A 21,328-nucleotide genomic window follows, 5' to 3' on the forward strand; every position below is an offset into this window, starting at 1 on the left:
CTGCTACTGTGACTATGTGGGGACTACTGACATGGGGGAGAAAGACTCTCATCTTCTGTCCCACGTGCCAATGCATCAGAGGGAGCCTTGTTGGTAAATGTTACTGTACCACTGACTGCCCACTAGTCCCCCTTGGGCTATGCTGTGTGGAATGGAATAGGCTGACTTCTGGACACGCAAGTTCAACTAGGGGGGCTAACTGTTTTTGTTTGGAAGACCTAATGGGTCCACCCCAATTGCACTTAGCATAATGTGGGGTGACAGATCTGCACTGTGATTACTGACCCCTGGCTAGACCACCAGAACGTTTCTTTTAAAGCCAGGCCTTCCCCTTCTCATGGGGTGGCTCTGGGCTTATGAAAACCAGGGGTGGCCTGTCTGTATTGTATATGTGGTATCTGGTTGCAGTGCCCCCTACACACCTGACCCCAGGGACATCTTGGAAGAGAGGCAGACCAAGATTGTAAGGGCCATGCAGGGTATGTAGGGGTGGAGTGTATGGTCAGGCCGCTCACGATGGCTGTGCCCGTGCTCCGTGTACGTTCCCCGCCCGACCAGTGCCTGCTCCCCCTGCACCCGATGCACGTGCCTGACCTTCCTGTGTACTTGCCCCAGGCCCCAGCTGCTGATTGTTCTTATCAAAGGGGTGCTGAGGAGCCTGCCCCTCTGCTGGTTTCCCTGGTAACTAGTGAGCCCACCTGATGGCAATTTCCCTATAACTGGTAATCCCCTTCCTCCAGAAGTGAAGACTGCATCTGCCGCACACGGTGGGGTGTCACTCCAGGACCTTGCTTCAGACATGCACGCTCCCTCATCCATTAAACCATTGATGTCCCCCGCCTCCCGCCCCCCCCCCCAAAAAAAATCCAGGGAAAACTAGTCTACAACTCAATGATGTGGTTGAAATGGGTCTCCCTATTTAGTCAAATAAGCAGCACTGAGTATAGCCTCCCTCCGGACGTCATCTAAAGACAGAATTTGATGAATTTTGTCTTACAGGGGTGATCAGAGAGACCCTCAGGAGATAAATTAAGTATAGAGAGATGTGACCCTTATCTCTATGTTGTTGTTACTGCTACTGCTTAAAAAGTAAAAATTTACTTAATTATTTCTCTTCCTTGGTTTATAACTAATGAAAGCCAGTTTGGAGGAATTTTGAAATTATCCTGTTTCAGATGGAAATAGGATAGTTAGAAGTAATGACTATTTCTCCATGTAGGGTACCAAAGCATCCAGCTGAAAAGAGAATGATTTAATCATGCTGCCTATTTTCTTTCTCCTTTGCCTTTTCCCACCTTCTGAGAAAGGAATGTCAGCGTTCAGAATGCTGCCTTCGGTGCCCTAATAATCTTTCAACAATCAGCATCTCCCTTTCCTCATGTGCAAAGATGTGGAATGATGGAAAGGTGCAAGAGATCCCAGGCCAGAGAATGCTAGTGTCTTTCACCACTCATAATAAACCTCAACCACCTGGCCTCATTAAATAAAACAAACCAACCAAATAAGCTATTTTTGTCATTTGTGCAGGCAGGAGAACATTTTTCTTTGAAAGAATGTGCTGGTTTGCATTACTGAGATTTGTTTCCCCCAACTCCCTAGAGAAGCCAGAAGCTTTAGATTTTTAGGAACGGCAAGGACCACAAAGTGTCATCTAGTTGCCCTGAGAGAATATGTTAAATCCATATTTCAGAAACTTAAATCCTTTGCTCATGCATTTGTTTTTTCATTCAATTATTTATTCTTGAAGGTCTTAGGGCCATAGAATTAAGCAAAAACAGATGTGACCCATGGCCTCATAGAGCTTAGTCTAGTTGGGGATGTAACTAGTTGTGTATGTAACTAGTCACATACATGAGGATATGAGATCACCGTAATAATGAAGGTGCTTGGAAGCAGGGCACCAAGTTCTGTAAGCACATAAAACAAAGAAGCTGAACCTGGACTTGTGGGTTAAGAAAGCCTTGACTTGAATGCTGAAGGATGAATAGAAGTTAGTTAGATGTGGTGGGATGGGGGAGAGTGTCCAGATAGAAGGAATCCCATGAGTACTACCCTATAGAGGCAGTAAGATTTTCTTGTAATTCCCCAGACACAATACTTAAACTAGGTTCTAGAGTTCCCTGCTCCATGAAACCTTGGTTCCATTGTTTACTAACTAAGTGAACATGGGCAGTTACCTTCTCTGAGCCTCAATTCCTGAAAGGATGATAAAAATAGCAAGGGATAAATGACAGTACCAAGGTCATTGCGTTGCTTTGAATAAAATGAGCTAACAAGGTAAACCATTTAGAACAGTGCACAGCACATTCTAAATAATTGCTAGTTATTTTTATTAGGTGTCAGCATTCTAAATTCTTAGAATTTTTAGAAGCAAGAAAAATCTTTTTCCTATAGCTTAAAACTTTGTAGAAGTAATACATATACATGGTTTAAGGAGTCAGAGTTCTAAAGGTTTATTATTAGAAACAGCTGACCTCAATGTTGCCCTGCTGCATCCTGGGAAGCAACAGTTCTTACCTCCAAGTTTCTAAATAACATGCTTATATTGTGACTTCTTGAATTTTCAGTTTTAAATGTTAGCTATTGATTTTTTTCTATATAAGACAAGGATTGAAGTCTTTCATACTCTACTTCCAAACCTACCACATGTATGCTACAAGTAATTATTTCCACATGCATGAAAGCCCCCTCCTCCCACTGTGTCTACCGTCTTATAGCTATGTTACTGTGAGTATGGCTGAGCCAGGTAGTACGCTATAATTAGTTTTGCTTTCCTCCACAATATCTTTTTAAAAGTTCATAAATAATAATTGTCCTTTTTGCTTATACACTTGCTTGTTTTTCCGTGTGTTGATCACTAATTCAATCTCAAACTCTCCTCAGTTGTGTATCTTATTTCAATGCATTTAAACACTTTAATCTACTTGCCAATTTTATTTTGTAGGAAAAATTCTCTCTTGGAGATGTTGGGTCCGCCCTGTTTTGTACCACATGCTCTTTAGGCCTGATGCACAGCTGTCATGTTTCATCTCCCTTCACCATTATCCTGGGGTTCCCCTTTACTTCTCTGCTCTCTGGGTTTCCTTTTCCCTTGATTACGTTCATTACAAGTGGTCGAGTTCATTATGAGTGTTTTTGTTTTCCCCTCTCATTTTGGTATTCCAGTAGTTTCTTGAGAAAAGCCATGTGGGATGAAACATTTTTGAAATTTTGAATATCTGAACATGTTTTTATTCTGCTCTCACACCAGACTGATGATTTATAGAACCTTAAATTGGAAACCTTTTTTTTTTTCTTCTGAGTATTATAAGGGCATTGCCTCATTTTCCTTTATATTCCAGGAGATGCTATTAAGAAGTCACTGCCATGATTCTTTATCTTGTGTGTGAAAACTGTTTTGCCCCCTCAATGGAAGCTTGTGATATTTTGTTTTCTAGAATTTTCATGATGATATATTTCTGGGTGTGTGATTATTTTCAGCCCTTGTACTGATAAACTTTCAATCTGAGAAAGTATGTCTTTTTGTTTTGAGGAATTTTATTGAATTATATCTTTGCTTTCCTCTCCTGTTCCCTCTTCTCTCTTTCTGAAAATCCTATTTGAAAGTTCAACATTCTTGACTAATACACCAATTTTCATTTATTTTTCATCTCTTTTTTTTCTCTTTTTCTAACATTTTCTCACAATTACTTTCTATCCCTTCTGTTGAGTTTTTCATTTCCTCTGTCATACTTTTAATTTCTAAGAGCTTTTATTTTGTTTTTTGCATGTTCCTTTTAAAAAATAGAATACCTTTCTTGTTCTATGGGTGCAACATATTCTTTTATCTTTCTGATGATTATTATAAGATTTTGGAGAAGCTTTCTTCTTTATAGCCTCCAAGTTGCTTTTTTGGTTTGTTTTATTATAGTCTCTGACTTTGATATAGATGCATTCCTCAAATGTCTGATGGTTCTTGACTGCGTATATTTAAGTGTGAGGCACTAAAGCAGATTTGAAGCTTTGTTTGAGCTTGTCTGCTGTGGTCTTCCCTACACGGAGATCTGGTTGGGCTATTTCCTTGGGAGGCCTCTATACCAGTTATCAGTGTTATTAGGTCTGTTCTCTTGGACTAGTCAGATATTCAGAGAGGATCTTGCATCCTCTGTGTGTATGTGTGTGTGTGTGTGCGTGCGCACACACATGTGAGTGCACACGCACGTGTTTGTGTCTATGTTTGTATATGTGCCTGGTTGTTGGCATTCTGGGAACCAAGTAGGGGAAGAAATCTGGGAGTCTTAATATCAGTATAGTTATTCCTTGGTGTCTGTGAGGAACTGGTTCCAGGACCATATCAAACTGGTTCCTCCCCATACCCAAATCCTTGGATGCTCAAGTCCCTTATATAAAATGGCATAGTATTTGCCTATAACCTACCCACATCCTCCAGTGTATTTTAAATCATCGCTAGATCACTTATAATACCCAATAAAATATAAATGTAAAAATGTATGTAAATAATTGTAAATATAAAGTAAATGCTCTGTAAATAGCTGCTGACACCCAGAAAATTCAAGTTTTGGTTTTTGGAACTTTCTGGAAATTTTTTTGGAACATTTTTGATTGGTGGTTGGTTGAATTTGTGGATGTAGAACCCAAGGATATGAAGGGCTGACTATGTATATAGTTATTTGATTTCCTTTATTTCAGTGCGGTGGCCTTTTCTTCAACAAGACATGGTGTCTTCCAGTCCAGCGGCCCTTAGAGAATAAACCTTTAGTCCTCTACCAGAGCTGGGGAAGGGGAGTCACCCAGTTGCACTGAGTGAAGGAGAGAAATCCTGGGCGTCATTTTATTTGCTCTTAAACAGATTTCCTATCAGTCACCCCACTTTTATCCTCACTTTCACCCTTATGTCAAAAGACACTGCTACATTTTGGGGCCTGTTGGAGGGTTTGTGGTATACATTGGGTTTGTTCTTTGTTCTTTTCGTGCTGGCTTAGAGAATTCAGGTTACTTAGGGCCTGCTAAGCCGGATAACTTGAATTTACTTGCTTTTCTATCTTCCAGTTTATAAAATGTTATTTTTTCCCCTATTGTTCTTTTGAGTCTGTACCTTTAAATTATCCTTTATGGTAATTTTAGAGAGCTTAAGGGAAAATGCATGTGTTCAGTCTACCATCTTTAGCTGAAAGTGAAGACATTCCTTGAATATAAGTATTTTCTTGTACAGCGAACTCTTAACAAATTTGAAGTTTTTTTCTGCTACTTCCCCACCTTACTATACATATATTTTTATCTAGAAAAACCAAAACCAATTTTTAGTAACATTTCAGTGTAACATTTTTATTACCACCAATACCTGTAGTATGTTTTCAAATGTATGGATTCAATATGTTCAGACTTTGTGGAAAGGCAAGTTCAAATCACATTGTAGATGTTCTTCAGTTGTTGTTGGTTGGTTTTAATGAAGCTGTAATTGTAGTTGAAAGAATGGTAGTTAATTCTCTATAGCTCAGGGACTCATTACCAATTTGGGGATTATTTAGATTCCTCGATTTCTATTTCCTTTCTTTAGTGTTGCTTTGCTTCTGAATCTTTCCGTTCTCACTAAGGTCTTCCTCCATTAAATTTTTAAAAAAGATAGGAAGTAGAATAAAGTCCAATTGCTATCTTTGGTTCAGTTCAACAAGTTTCTCAAGTGTTTATAGTATTGTATGAGGCACTATAGCTATAAAAATAGGGCATGGTCTCTACCCAGCCTAGCTCCTTATTAATAGTTCGGTATTGAGAAAGTCAAAACTAAAATGGACAACAATTAGTTTCTGGTTATCTGTGTATTTTATTTAATCCACCCTTTCTGCTCATTTAAATTTTTTATTGTAACTTTTTGGTTAATCTTTTAAAACAAAGTCAAAACATATGAAGAAATCTCAGTACTGCCTATCTCTAAACACTTTCCCTAGTCATTTAACAAAAGACTGAAATCCACTATTAATATTCATGCCTTTAAGGGTCTGAACCCTATTAAAATATAAAAGAGTCATTGTCCAATTCACAACTCAGTACTCTCAGATTCTTTCCCGTCAGTAGGTTTGGCAGGCTTGCAAATGGCTAGAACGTGGGGCTCTTGGTCATCTGTAGGGGATGGTAAGAGATATATTGAAAGGGGGATTAAGGTAGAACAGTGCATCTGAAAAGGAAGGCTGGTAGTGCCAAAAATAGATCACTGGGCTTCCCAGGTGGCACAGGGGTTAAGAATCCACCTGCCAATGCAAGGCACATGGGTTCGAGCCTTGGGCCAGGAAGATCCCACATGCCACGGAGCGACTAAGCCCGTGCGCCACAACTACTGAAACCCACCCGCCTAGAGCCCATGCTCTGCAGCAAGAGAAGCCACTGCAATAAGAAGCCTGCACACTGCAACGAAGAGTAGCCCCCACTTGCTGCAACTAGAGAAAGCCCATGCACAGCAACAAAGACCCAACATGCCCAATAAATAAGTTAATAAATAAAATAAAATAAAAATAGATCACCAATGTCTCAATGTTCTTATTCACTTTTGGATTTTTACACAAATATCTGATCTGTTTTGTTTTTTTCTAATTCTAGGAAATTAACAATCCTTGAATGATCTATGTAGCAATTCTCAACTTACTAGCATATTTGATTGACCAGAGTATCTTTGTTGTCAACTATTGTGGATCATTGAGCTTCTACAGTAGATCATTAGTTCCAGGAGGGAGGAGGCCACGTGTGTCTCTAGTCTTATATCCCTTCTCAACACCAACACCTGTCCTCCCAGCAGGAGTGGTGGTGCCTCAATTAAGGTTGTTGATTGACTGGAGACATTCTGCCATCCTGCTTCATTCCATCCTGAATGTTTCCTTTTGGCCTGAATGTTTTTGAGGCTGCCTTGCCCTGTTGAGCCCTGAGATCTGTCCTCTTTCCAGCTTATTGGCCTGGCCTTTATTACCGCTTGCATTTGGAATTGATCCCTAGAAGCTGAAAATAGCTTCAGTTAATGGTTCACGGATCACTGGGTTGTCAGGCCCTGAAACCTGCACTGAGTAACATTATGGGTAGGCTGGATGTCAGAGGGGCTGGGGAGGCTTCTAGGTGTTTAGATGAGGAGGTCATAGTGCCTCTCACCTTTCCAGAGAAGCAGAACCCCTGGGGAGACTGCCAGGACTTGATCCTTTAGGGTAGGTTTGTTGAGGGGTGATAGAAGGGTTCAGAAAAGATGCCCTTTCAAATAACCCGTTCTTCCACTGTTCTCTCTTACCTATTAAAATAAAATGTTTGCACCAGAGTGGTTAAGTGCTCAGGTTCCAGAGTCATTCTATTTGGGTTCAAAATTCAAGCTTCAATATTCTCTAACTGCAGTTTTTAGAAAAGTTTCTTAACCTTTCTGTACCTCACTTTTCTCATTTGCAAAGTAGGGATGATAGTGCTATCTACCCCAGAAGGTCTTGGGTAGGAATTAAAGGAGTTAATGTGGGTTAAATGCTAGTACTCATCATCATCAGTATCATCCAGATGAGCCGGTCAAAGGTGTCTGTGAGAATCCAGGGCATCTGGAAAACCCCTGGCCTCCACATCCCTCTGAATTGCTTCCTACGAGGAAGGAAATAATGATCTGCTCTGTGTATGCCCGCACTGTCACTGGCTCACTAATTAGGTTTCCAACTTATCATAGCCCAGAGGGTGACAGACAAAATTAGAGTGTGGGAGAAAAAGAGTTGTGCCTAAAAATAATGAGACATGTGCTAAAATGTACTGTTGCTATGGAGGCAGTACTGTGTGATGTGGGTGGAAGTAGCAGTGGGTGTGGCAGAGGGATGACCTCTGCCCCCGAGCAGACCGCTTAACCTCTGGCGCCCTCTGATTCCTCACCTGTAAAACCAGAATATCTGCCTCACAGCACATGTTGAGGATTACACAAATGTGTGTCTGTGTGCAGGGGTGTGTGTGCGCGTGAATGCACACGTGCACACACACACACAAAAAAACACACACACTGCAGGAGCTAATATTTATTGAGCAGTTAGTAGGGTGCCTGGCATAGAACAAGCATTCAGTAAATGTCAGCTGTTTTTCTCATAGCGTTACATTATAAATAGGTGTATGGCTTTTTACCCTGAGTCAGCCTGGCCTAAGAATCCTTTATAAGAAGACTCTGTGTATTTGTGCTCCTGAAACCATGAGAATTCAAGGATCGAGTAAGGCAAAGCAATGAAGAACACACCAGAATAGTGTGGCTGAGGGCGCTGAGGGTAAATCAGCATGGATGGCCTTGTGTGGAATATTAACCTGGTAGAAAGCCTGCTCTGACAAAGTGCAGTCTATCTAACTATTGAGTTTAGGGCAATCCTAAGCACCTGGGCAGAGTATAATAAAAGAAATAGTCTCTGAAGTTTTCTTATCCAGAGATCTATTTCCTTTGGACAGTTGAGCTATGTCTGATAAACATTTTTTCTGGCCTCATCCTACCCTATCAACTATCGTCTTAGTATGAAAAGTCCTCCCCTTGCCTGCCTTGACACCATTCTCTTTAGGACTTCTTCTGTCTCTGTGATGGCTTCTTCTCAATCTCCCCTGTGGGTTGCTTCTCCATGGCTTATCTCTCAAATGTTGGTGAGCTGCAAGGATCTAATATCTCTCCTCTTTTCCTCTCAATTTATACACTGTGGCAGAAAGAGCTAGTTGTTTACTTCCAAATCCAGTCTTTCCTTTTTCCTTAGCAACAGACCCTCATTTTAGAGGGGCACATGCCCACCTAGCATAAAGGCACTATTTCCCAGCCTCCCTTGTAGTTACGTGATGAAGAAAATGTTATTTTGCGTGGTGTTGAAGGAAGAGGAATTTTTTTCTCTTCTTCCCATCATCCTCTTTCTGACCCACAGTGAAGATGTAATGGCAGATCTCTAGCAGCCCTCTTGGACCATGAGGTGACCTTGAGGATGGAAGCCATGTTCTAGGGTGGTGGGGCAGAAAGACAAGGCCCTGCCGTACCAGCCCTCAGTTGCCTACCTCTGGACTTCTTTTATATGAAAGAGAGAGGTTTTCCCATCTTGTTTAAGCTGTTGCTATTTTGCTATTTTAGGTTTTTCTGTTATAAGCCTGGCACACTTTAAGGAACATGCAGGCATGGATGTTGAGGTGATTGGAGGAGAGGATGATGTACCGAAAAGTAGGGGCCATGTTTTATTTTGTGGGCACCATCTAAGGTTCTGAGAATCTTGTGCAGGTGTGGGAATGTGAGGTAGGATGCGCTGTTATTGGCCGAGATGGAACTTACTGCCAGAGTGGGGGCTCAAAGTTAGATCCAAGTTGGCATGAAGAAATGAGACTTTTCTTGTAGTGAAGTCAGGTTCATCTTGATACATATGAAGATGATCTTTCACATGGACATTCTGTAACCTCCCTTTATTCTCCTTACCATATTGAGGACCCCTTTCCATAACAATAAATGCACATGTATATCTTTACTTTTAATGAGTGCAACATAGTCTGCTGTAAGGATGTGCTACAATACATTTAACCAATCTTCTTCTTTACCAGTCCTTGCCAGCTGGTGACTCAGATGTATACTGGACTCTGGTGCTTGCTGTCATTTGTGCATATATTGGGTGGCTTGTCCCTGAACTTGGCCCCTCTTGGTGGCTTTCAGTCTAATTTGGTGATGCTTGACTAGCCTGTGGTAGGCATTCTTCTGATGCTTATTTAGGTTTAGCTGGTCCCATGTTGGTACAGTCCCTCTAAAAGGACCTCAGACTTTTTGTGGTATGAGGTACGAACATCATGATATGTTCCCATCTTATCCATCTAAAGCCCAACTCAAATGCCCTCAACTGCTCAAAGTTGCCTCTGACCTACACACCAAATGGGAGTCAGCTCTCCCCCATCCCAACAGTTTAGACCTTTACTTGTGCTTCCTGTGTGACATCACCGTTTCGCATCTATCTCTTTAGGTCATCGCCTACCTTTTCTCCTTTCCCTAGGCCTTAAGTTCCTTAATAAAAGGATTGATGTTTGACTCATCTCCCAACCCTAGTGATCACAGCCTATTTTCACAGCCAGGGCTTAGGAGATGTTTGTGGGGTGAATGGCATTTCTGTTGATTTTCCTCATGATAATTTATTCTTGGTACTGTTGCATCTCAGTATCAATTGGAGGCTTGCCATGTAATAAAATCTCAAGGCTCTAGAGATAAATTTTGAGTGTCTGAAATCATACCTGCCATCCTGCAGAGGCAGGTAGCAGGATATCACAGGTTTATAAATGGCATAGCTGCATTGTCTTGTGTTGTTTTGATGCTTCAAGAGACATGATTAAGGTGGGAGGAGTGATTTTCCTACTGTCTCAGCATCTGGAGACTGTCTCAGGTTGCTCTGGGTCTGAAATCATCAACCTGTGGAAATCTTCAGCCCTGAAATATTCCATTAAAAAATGTAGTGTCTTAAAGTGATCAGGCAGCCAGACTGACCCAGGCCAAATCCATTCAACTGGCTGACACACTAGGAATCTAAGACACTGAGTTTGGATGAGGTTCCTTTCACTGCCAAGTAGAGATTCAAAGAGATAGAGAAGAAAGTGGATTGCTTTTTTTTTTTTTTTGTGCAGGGTGGGGATGTCTATAAAGCTAAACGAGGCCAGCTCTGGGCTTGGCAGTCTGCTGATGGGAGGCCTGGTGTGACAGGCAGTTAATGTTTAAGGACAATGAACTGTCTTGCTGCGTGATTGCTGCAAGATGGTCTTTTATGGTCTCACTGATGAGTCATCCTCTCTGGGTAATCAATTTTTAGCTTGCTGTATTCGCTCTGCTTTCCCTATGAATAAGTTTATTTATAATCTTCAAATCCTCTATTCCTGCTTGGTCTCTGGTTTTGAACTTTGGCTGGGCACTGGCTGGGAAACTTCAGGCTGTTTAGGTGTGGGGTTTGTATTTCAAAGTCAAATTGTCTAGACATCTGTTACAGAAGTTGGTGCAGCTCTGCTGAGCGTGTCACTTGGGAGATGAATTTCTTTATGGCTGGCCTGGCACCATTAATTTTAGTAAAAAGTTTTTGCATTGTAGTTTTATACACTGGTAGTCTGAAAGTGCTCTGCATTACTAATCCCACAGGCCCAGGGAGATGAAAGCTTCTGACAGAGTCTATGACAAGAAAGTATTACCAGCTCCAACACCTGATTACTCATTGAAGTTTCCAGTGAATCTGCCAATGCCTGAGCCATCTGCTCCACCTAGAGTTTTTTCCCGCACTTAATATGAGAATGTAAATATGCCAGTAATGCTGCCATACCTAAAGAGCATCACAGCAACAAGGGTGATGATGATGGTGATGGTGATGGCCACCATTTATCAAGCATCAAGCATCAACCAGGCACTGGGCCAGGTGCTCTGTGTACATCAGTGGTTCCCATCCTTGACTGCCTGTGAGAACCACTGGGGGTGATAAGACAACAAAAATAGGCTGGGGTTCCACCCCATATCAATTAAATCAGAATATTTTCCAATGTTACTCCCAGAGCTCTCTTTATAAACTCTTTAAAAATTAACATCAATTTTCCATGATTATTAAAGCAATGTATAATCTTTGTAGGATATTTGGACAATAAAAAATAAAATTAAAACCATATATGATTCAACCACCCAGAAACCCTCTATTAACATTTTTAAACGACTTTATTGAGGTATAGTTGAGATGCAGTAAACTGTACAAATTAAAGTTCTGACACTCTGTTAATATTTGGATATATTTCCTTTTGATCCCTTCCTTCTCTTTTCCTCCTTCCCTTCTTCCCTCCTCCCCTCAACACACATAAATGGTATTACACAGCATACACATTTTTGTATCTTGTTCTTTTTTCAAATTAACATTTATCGTGGGCATTTTCCTGTGTGATTTTATTTTCTTCAATAGATGAATTTAATGGCTGCACAAAATTTTATCATTATGATTCTCTTATAATTAACTTAACATGCCTTTATTGTTGAATAATTACCCAATTTCTGCCTTTTTATTATTAGAAATAAAGATTCAATGAACTGTTATAAACTATTGTTGTTGGGTTAGACTTTTATAGTACAGGACTTTGCTCAAGTTAAAAAAAATCCTTGTGCCTCAGTTTTCTCATTTCTGCAAATGGGGCTTGTTAATATCGACCACAGAAGGATGTTGTGACAAGTAAATAAAATATTGCTTTAGCATAGCAATATGTAGCACAGCACTCAGCACTTCATAAGTGTTCAATTTACATTAATTGTTGATGGTATCATTATAGGCATTTAGATATCTGTGTGTACGCCCTCCCATATTAAGTAAGCCTTTGCTTTTGTTTGTTTGTTTGTTTATTTTTGGCTGCGTCGAGTCTTCGTTGCTGTGAGCGGGCTTTCTCTAGTTGCCGTGAGCTGGGGCTACTCTTTGTTGTGGTGCACGGGCTCTAGGTGTGCGGGCTTCAGTAGTAGTGGCAGTCGGGCTCAGCAGTTCTGACTCGCGGGCTCTAGAGCACAGGCTCAGTCGTGGCGCACAGGCTTAGTTGCTCCACAGCATGTGGGATCTTCCCAGATCAGGGTTCAAACCCATGTCCCCTGCATTGGCAGGCAGATTAGTAACCACTGCTCCACCAAGGAAGTCCCAGTGCAGCCTCTTTGAACACTGAAAACATGTGTTATGCTTCTTTTCTCCTTTGGAGGTGACCCCACAGTGATAGGCATGTAACAAAGTCTATACACATTTTTTAATAAAGTCACTGAATAGATTCATAAACAACCCATTTACCTTTTAAAATGGATTTTCGCTCTCCTTAGACTCTTACAGCTTCCCTCCAGTCTGAAGAATTGGCATGGGCCCCCCACTCGCCTCCTCTTCTGCTCTCCTCATCCTCTTTTAATGCATCCTGGCTGCAGGGGACCGAGATCACAGGCAACCTGCAGCAGGAGTGCTCTGGAGAATTCTAGGGCCTCTCCCAGTGAGCAACTCAGTTAGTTGCTTTAGAGAGGACTGAGGGGACTTTAGAGAGGAAAAGAGGGCAGAATAGATGCAGGAAGACCAGGCAAGAGAAGAACTGAAATGGGGGTAGGGGTAAGCTCATCGCTCTCTGGTGTGATAGGAGTGGGGGTGAAGTTCTGCTGGTGGCAGGGGGTGGGCTTGGGATGATTGCTGGATGTGTGTGTTCCCCTCTACGTGAGGCTGATCTATGTAAGTTAAAGTTTCCCACAGTTAGCGCAAGGCTCAGGACCTCCTGATGCACGGGAGGCAGCCATGAGCAGCAGGTCCTGCTCAATATTTGCCACCACATCTGGGGGTTGTCTGACTGTATGGGGATTGGAGGTGGAGCCCAAGGTGATTGATGTTACCTCTTCCAGCATTTCGGTTTCTTCATCTCTGGGCAGGATGATAAAATTGGCTGCTAACTAGTGTTTGTTCTCTATTTTTTTCTTCTTCCATTTAAGCAGGTTCCTAGGCCCTTAGTGAACCTGGGAATCAAGGATTCATAAAATTTTGGCTGTGTGAAAATAGAAGCTGCTGGAAGTCAACGTCTCCTTCTCCTTTTGGAATAGCTAAACTGAAAAACAAGATTATACCTGGTGTTCCCAACAGGGAAGGGAGAGGGAATGGAGAGGTTTCCAGAATCTGAGATGTTTCACCTTTATCACAAACCCACAGTTGGCTTCAGAGCGGCACCCTGGAAAGTTGCGGTAGCTCAGAGGGGATGCCAAATAACAAGGCTGGCAAGGTGGGACTCAAGGCGCCAGGAGTCCCAGTCTCAGCAATGATTCTTGGGCCTCACAGGTGGCATGGAAGCAGAGAGCCACTGTATTTCAAGGGACCACAACGGGCTTGATCAGTGAGGATGACATGGATAGCCATGATGAGCTAGGTGTTAGCTCCTGCCTCCATTTTTCATCACACATTGCCAGGGATGTCTGACTGAATTTCCCTCTGGCCTGACAGGATGGAGATTTGAGGTCGGAGTTAAATTGATTATAACAAATTAAAGAGATGTATGTTTCTTGCGAGCCCAAGATTTCATATCCATGATATTTTATTCTCCTTGCTTCTCAGAATTGAAGATGACATTTCCCCTTTTTACATGGAGGCGACATAGTCCGTACGAAGGTGAAAGTGGAAATTACAAAGGCTGTAAGTTCCATGAGGGCAGGCACCTATCCAGCACCTCAACTGTAAGTCTTCGATAAGTGTGTATTGAATACATGATAAATGAATGAATAAACCAAGTATAAACAGTTATTTTCGCTTGACAGGTGTAGGAAGGAAAGTTGGGAGCCATGCTGGCTGCATTGCTCATGTGGGGTGGTATCACTCTCTGCTTCCGTGGCTACTCTAGTCCGGGTGATTGCTCTCAGCTCACACACCCCACAAAGGACCAGCACAGTGGACAATCCAGAGGCTGGTGAGTGTCCTCTGAGGTCCCCGTAATATCCGCCTCCCCTGCCGCTGGAGACTCAGCGTCAGGAAAGTCAGACACAGTCAGTTACCTTTCTTTAGCCTCGCTGACGTGTCCTCAGACCTATTGCCTAATTTCCCTTAGGCTGCTCCAGGTTCTTTTCAGACGTGTGATCTAGGAGATACACCTGCCTGATAAATATCCCCAGGTGTCACAAAAGGTCCCATGCATGTCCCAAGCCCATCACCAGTGACATGGCTTGTATGGAATTCAGCACCCCCACCCTCCCCCCACCCCCCAGGGGCTGGCACAGAAGCAGCCTTCTGTTTCTTCTTGACCCCTCCCATTTTCCAAACTTCATGGTGCATAAAGCCCTGATTCAAGCCATTTTCCCCATTAGCACTACCTGTGCATGAATGCCTCATCGCATTCCAAATGTCAAACTCTAATGGAATAATAGGCTTTAACCTAGAGCAGACAGCAAGGCTGATCAGGTGTTAAAGAAGGATTATTAATGAAAATGAGAAAACCGGTGTATTTAAGGGGGAGTGTCAAATGACGAGAACAGTGGGCTGGGATAATGGTTTCCTGCTGCTCGTGGGAAGCAGCTGCAAAGACACAGCGTCTGCTTTCACAGCAGACATGGGGATGCTCTGCCTCAGGGCGTAATGAAGATTGCACCTTTCATCACAGGAGGGCAGCAAATTTCCTGAACATTAGCTCCTTGCTTCTCACTGAGTCCCTGAGACAGATGTCTCAGAAGGTGGGGAGAGACTCTGGCAGGAGGCTGCATTCTGGAACTACCAAGAGTGTGAGCTTGGAAAGCGAACTGGAAATTCAGGGTGATTGCAAGTTGCTTTGGAACCAAAAAGGCCCAGAACAGACTGAGGATCATGAGAGCAGATCTGAGCAGGAAAAGCCCCACTGAAGTGCTGAAAGCAAAGATAAGTTTGTTTATCTGCCACACCTTCCAGGGGGCTCTAAGGAAAATTCCTTAACCTTTCCGGTGCTGGTTTTACAAGGACTATAGTAGAGGTTCCTCCTTCCTCAGGTGGTGCCCTGACTTGGTAATTCAGGCAAAAGTGCTCTCAGATTGAAAAGCAGATTTTATCTATAAGCATTTATTTAACAATTTACTTAGTAATTTTGCACCCATAATGTGGGAGGCATGTTGTGTGTTTCATGCAAAGATATGTAAAACAAGTCTTTTGAGTCTAAATGATGACAAGGCAAGGTAGGCAATGATAAATCCCTATTTAAAGTGCAATTTAAGTTAAGAGCTATGAGACTTCAGAGGAAGAAGAGCTCATTTCTGGCTTTAGGGCCTAATGGAAAGCTGCCCATGGAAATAGGGGTGAGGAAAACTAAGACTAAGCCAAGACCACCTAGGTAGGATCAAAGTGGCATTCAGGAATAATGAGAAAGACATGGAATGGAATAGGCCTAATGGTGTTCAAGCAGTGGAGGGTGCCCCAGGTGTTTGGAGTGTAGGGTGCATGTGGGGAGGGTGAAAGATGAAGCTGGAGTATTAAGAAGCAGCTTGACAATGAGGGTCAGACAAGCCAGGCTGAGAAGTGGGAACTGTGTTCGTAGCGAATAGGACCTTTGTGAAAGGAGTCTTTTAAGTGACTTGATTTGGTTGGATGGTTTAGAGTGGATTAGAGCAAAGAAAGATGGCAAACCCCTGTTAAGAGGTTCCTGGAATAGTCCAGGACCGGACTAGGATGATGATGAGGGAATGAAAAGAAAGGAAAAAAGGCAAGAAATGGGAAGAAGGATTAGAGCAAAGAAAGATGGCAAACCCCTGTTAAGAGGTTCCTGGAATAGTCCACATATGATATGTAAGGACCGGACTAGGATGATGATGAGGGAATGAAAAGAAAGGAAAAAAGGCAAGAAATGGGAAGGAGGAAAAGTCATCAGGTATCCATTGGATATAAGGATCCAGGGGGAGAAGAAAGTTAAGAGGAAAGAGAGGGGTTAGGAATGAACCTGAAGAGAGAAACTGGAGTGGGATTCAGGAGGGCCTTTGGGGCCGTGCTCCAGTGTTGGGCTTCATTTGATAGGTACAGGGAACTTTCAAGTGAAATGAAGATGGGATCCAACTTGTCTTTTAGGAGGATCTCTGTCTGGGCTGGAGTGCAGAAAAACTGGTGGCAGAGAGAACTGTCAAAAATTTTATAATCCGTTGTCCAGATAAAAAATGATGGGATGTGATCAAGGGCAACAGAGAAGGAGTTACTTTTAAATTAGAACGTAGAGGGGAAGAGAGAGAGGAGTTGAAGATGACTCAGTTTTCCGCCTATGAGAAAATAGGTGGATGGTCACATCTATTACTGGAAACCATGGAAACAGGCAAGGAATGGCTTTGTGGAGAGTGGTGATTGGTTCAGCTTTGGACGTGCTGAGTATGAAGTGATTTTAGGACATAACAGGTGAAGATGTTCATGAGATAGTTGGAAATCAAAACCAAGAGCTCACTGGAGACACAGGGGATAAAAATAGAAATATGTGTTAGCAACACAGATGTGTAAGTAGAAGCAGATCTTATAAGATGATAATAGGACTAAGGATGTGCTCCTGGGTAACTTCAACCATTATGAAGCATTTTATAGTCTAGACAGAGCTTTAACAGCCGTTATATCTTTTGATCATTAGAGCTCTGTCAGGTCGGTGGTCAAAGTTTTGTTATAGTCTTGGCAAGACAAACACAAAGATGGGGAGATCAGTGGCCCGATATCACAGTGATATCCTAACCTACTTTGTGGAGGAAATTTGTCCATTTTTCTTTATCGTCTCTTTATTGCTTATGGGTCTTTGGGGGAAACATTTTCCTCTCTACTCTTTGAGCTGAACTTTTTATCTTAACAGATCACCAGGAGAGAAATTTCTTTTAGAAAACAAGGGGCCATGAAGTGGGTAGGATATATGTTCTGTCAGTCAGGAACAGGTAACTAACAGAGGTTAAACAAATAGCAATTTGTTTTTCTTATATAATGAGAAGTCTGGGGATAGGGAACTGAAGGTGTTGGTTTAGCAGTTCAGTGATGTTGGGTCACTGTTTCTAACTCTCTTGGCTTTTACCTAGTGGTTGTTAAATGATTTCCATGCTCTGAGTATCATGTCCACTTTCAGTGTAGAAGAAAGGGAGGGTGCCATCTATATTGATTTATTTTTAATCAAGAAAGCAGGAATCTAACCATAAATGCTGTAGAAGACTTTCTCTTACTTTTTATTGTCTGGAACTGTGTCATGCCTTTTCTCCTAGTTTCTCAATGTTTAGGAAAGTGAGTCTTTAGTTTTCCCACCTCTATACTGGAGCCAGGCAAGAAATAAGGGACTGGGAAAGGACACTTGGTTGACCAACCAGCAAGATCTACCACTCATATCACCTAGTCATGCTGCCTTGTCTCCATCATGTTGTTTATTATTATTGGTAAGAACTGCAACCATAAAAATAATAGTGATGGAAGTAATCCCTGGTTATTTGACAGCATTGTTTTACTTTTAGAAGTTCTTTCACATTTTCAAAAAATTTCATTCTTTCCTTACAATTCTAGGAGGCTGGTCTTCTTTGACAGATGAGGAAACCAAGTCCAGGAGTGGCTTGAGTGACTTACCTGAAGTCATCAATTGGTTGATAGCAGAGCTGGAATGATCTGATTCTGGTATCCTGCCCATGGGACCAGGGCAAAATGAATCAGGACAAAGACCTCAAGTCTGCTGACCCCCCACCCCCACTCCAGACCAGAGCACTTTCCATCGGACCACAAGACCTTTTGTCCAAATGCTAAAATGGTTATTATTTCAAGTTCTGAGGCCTTCATGTCTTTTACAGATGAGTTAAAATGTGTGCTCTGAGTGTCAGAATATCCTTTAGGGCCTCCCACACTGTCCTTGGTCATAGATGAGTAGGGACACTAAGAGGCTGGAGAAACACTGCTGAGGTCCTTTTCCTCTTTGCTGTCATAATTCTCCCTCCCACCTCCTCTTACAGCTGGATAGATGCTGTAGATTGAGAGACAAAAGCAACTTTATTAATCATAAAACATAATAAAGCATCTAGGAAACTTGATAAATAGGAAATATTCAGTGGTGAATAAACAACAACAAAAATCACACATATAACTATAGCCCAACTGCTGGTCACTCGGGTGTCCTGAGATTCTCCAGGAGGCCAGAATCACTCTGCTAATTACATTGGTCTGCAAACTCCAGACCGTGAGTAGTGAGACATCCAGTGTCCCTCTTCATATCTCCTGAAATTCCTGGGGGACGGACATATATTTTTCCAGTGACCTCTTGTTCTGGTTTTTCTCCTTTTGCTTATTTCAGTTTGACCCACTTCACCAAAATGAATATGTACGTACCAAACAGTATGTGATCCTATTTTGAATCTTAACACTTTGTTGCTGTTCTAATTCTTTCATTTTCTTAAAATATCTCCTATGTGTGGCTGTGTATGTTTCAGACTTTATCTAAGCTTCGGTACCCTACTGGGAATGACCAGGGCAGGTCTAGGCTGAGACCAGTGCCGCATGATGCTGAAATTTTGCATTCTAGGTGCCTCTCTTACCATACCCTAGTCTGGCTCTGGGGGTGACATCCTATCACAGAAAAGCAAACAACTTAGGACTGAATAATAAACATTTCTGTACTTTAAATTTCCAAGCCAATCATCCACAGAGCAATTACTGACCATCTCTTGTACAGAGTCTGGGCTGCCTTTCTCTCGGGCCTTCTCTCTGTGGCTCGTTCCTTACTATCCTTTGGAATGCTAATCCTCTGCCCCATTCCTCTCCTCTTACTTCCCTTTAGCTTCTTTAGGCCATGCCCCCAGGCACTTCATCCTGGGGGCATGGCCTAAAAAAGGCCATTAAGAGTTTTGGCTAAACGGTGAATTTATCCTACCTAAGAAGAACTCCGATGTTGTAGCATAATTGCAGACTGTCAGGCTACAAAGAAGCGGCAGATCAATGTACCTGGACCAAGTCTCTGAAGATGATAAAAGTCTGGAGTCAACTGACCACACTCTGAAGGAGACCTTCTCAGTGGGAAGTACTGTGGTAAGGTGGACAAAGTCCCCACCTTGAAATCCTGACCTTGAAGCTGACTAGCCTGGGGTTGTGGAGCCAGGTACATGCTTGCAACATATATGTGAATTTCATGCTTGCAACATATATGTCATGTGAATTCCAACCAGTCTCTTAACTGTCTCGAGTCTCAGTTTACTCCTCTGGAAAATGGTGTGGAGATTATATGAGATAATGCCTTTGATATTGTTTTATAAACTATACAGTGCTTGAAAATGCTATTTTTATTATAACAACAACAAAAATGAATATAGGCTCAGGAACATTTGTTAAAGCAGATTTCTTTCTGCCTAAGCAAGCTTGTGTGGCTGGGTGGTATGATGAGCTGGACCGAGGTGAGGTACCTGAGATGTGGTGGGCACCAAAGCCCTCCTCCAGGAGGGGAGGCCGCCACGTTTTCTGCTGAATGACTTGGTGCAGGAGGTTGCCCTCACAGAGCTCTTCTCTCAGGAGTATCAATTAGGAAGGGGCTGAAGAGACAAGTTCAATTAATGACTAATTGCTCTAAGTGATAGAAGAATTTCAACCAGACTCCTAAGGATCACTTAAGAGACCATTTGGTAGATGGACGAGGTGGTGAGAGCAGCCTGAGGAGAAGACACAAAATCTCTTCTCTCTTGGGAGTCTGTCATTCAAGGACATTTTGAAAGCACCCCTTGATTGGGAGTCTGTTGAGACATGGCTGCAGAAATAATGCTTAGGACTCCCTCTGTTTGTGTCCTGTGTGTGGATTTAATTTTCAGTGTCAGTCAAAGGACAGGGTGGAATTCTATGCAGTATTTAGTGCTGGTGCTGGAAAAATGGTTGCCACTTGGCTCTGTTATTTTCCTTTTAATATTTTTGCCTACTGTGGCATCTCTTCTTTATTGGCTGATGAAAACATGGAAAATCATAGTTAAAAAATTCTCTCCCTAGTAGTTCCAGTCAGAGGAGCTATATTACAAAAAATTAATCCTATGAATGAAGCAAATTCATTTGTTGGGAGTTAGGGTGGGAACATGGCTTCTTGAGTGATGGAGGTATTCTTCAGAGCTGCACGTTCTCAGAATAACGGAAATTACCCTCATTTTCCTCTGAGATGTTCGGGAGAGTCTCAGCGAGCAGTGGCTTGCTGAAATGAGGAAGAGACTTTTCTGTTGTTCTAGTTTTTCCAGAAGTTTCTAATTAGGAAAGTTATTTCTGGAATAATAAAACAAGGCACACATCTTATTTAATTCATAACAAAAAGGAAAAAGTGGAATTAACAAAAATCCTGAATTAAGAAAAATATTAACCTTCTAGTTGTTTTAATTCAATGTTTCTTAACAGGAATAATTAAATACCATCTTCTTTATTTTATTTATTTTTTAATGCAGAGTAATTCCTTTTCTCTTGTCGTTTGGGAAAACCTGTTTGCAAAGAAGGACACTGATGTTTGCTGTAAATATTCCCAGGTCCAAATGCAGTAAGGAGGAACATTCCCATTTGTGGTTCAGGACTTAATAAGTGAGGCAAAATTCCTTTATCATCCATGGGGAATTGAAGTGTAAATTTTAAAAAATCACAGTAGCAGGAAAGTCAAATGCATTTTCCATGGTCAGCCCTACTTTATAATTAGGATGCTATACTTCAGTTACATTACATATTCAATAAATGGGACTGAATTTTAGAGAATTGGTACAATCTATCAGAAGGTGCTTGCAGCTGTGATTCAGTAAAATCATTCAGCCTGCATGTGCAGGAATTACAAATACTGCTAGAATTGAGTCCTGGTGACTTGAGAATATTATAGCATTTTGACTGTGAATGTTGATGTCAGTGGGTCATGATGTCTATAATTCACTTTAAATACTTCAGCATAA

The sequence above is a fragment of the Hippopotamus amphibius genome, chromosome 7 (assembly GCF_030028045.1).
Source record: "Hippopotamus amphibius kiboko isolate mHipAmp2 chromosome 7, mHipAmp2.hap2, whole genome shotgun sequence".
Taxonomy (NCBI): Eukaryota; Metazoa; Chordata; class Mammalia; order Artiodactyla; family Hippopotamidae; genus Hippopotamus; species Hippopotamus amphibius.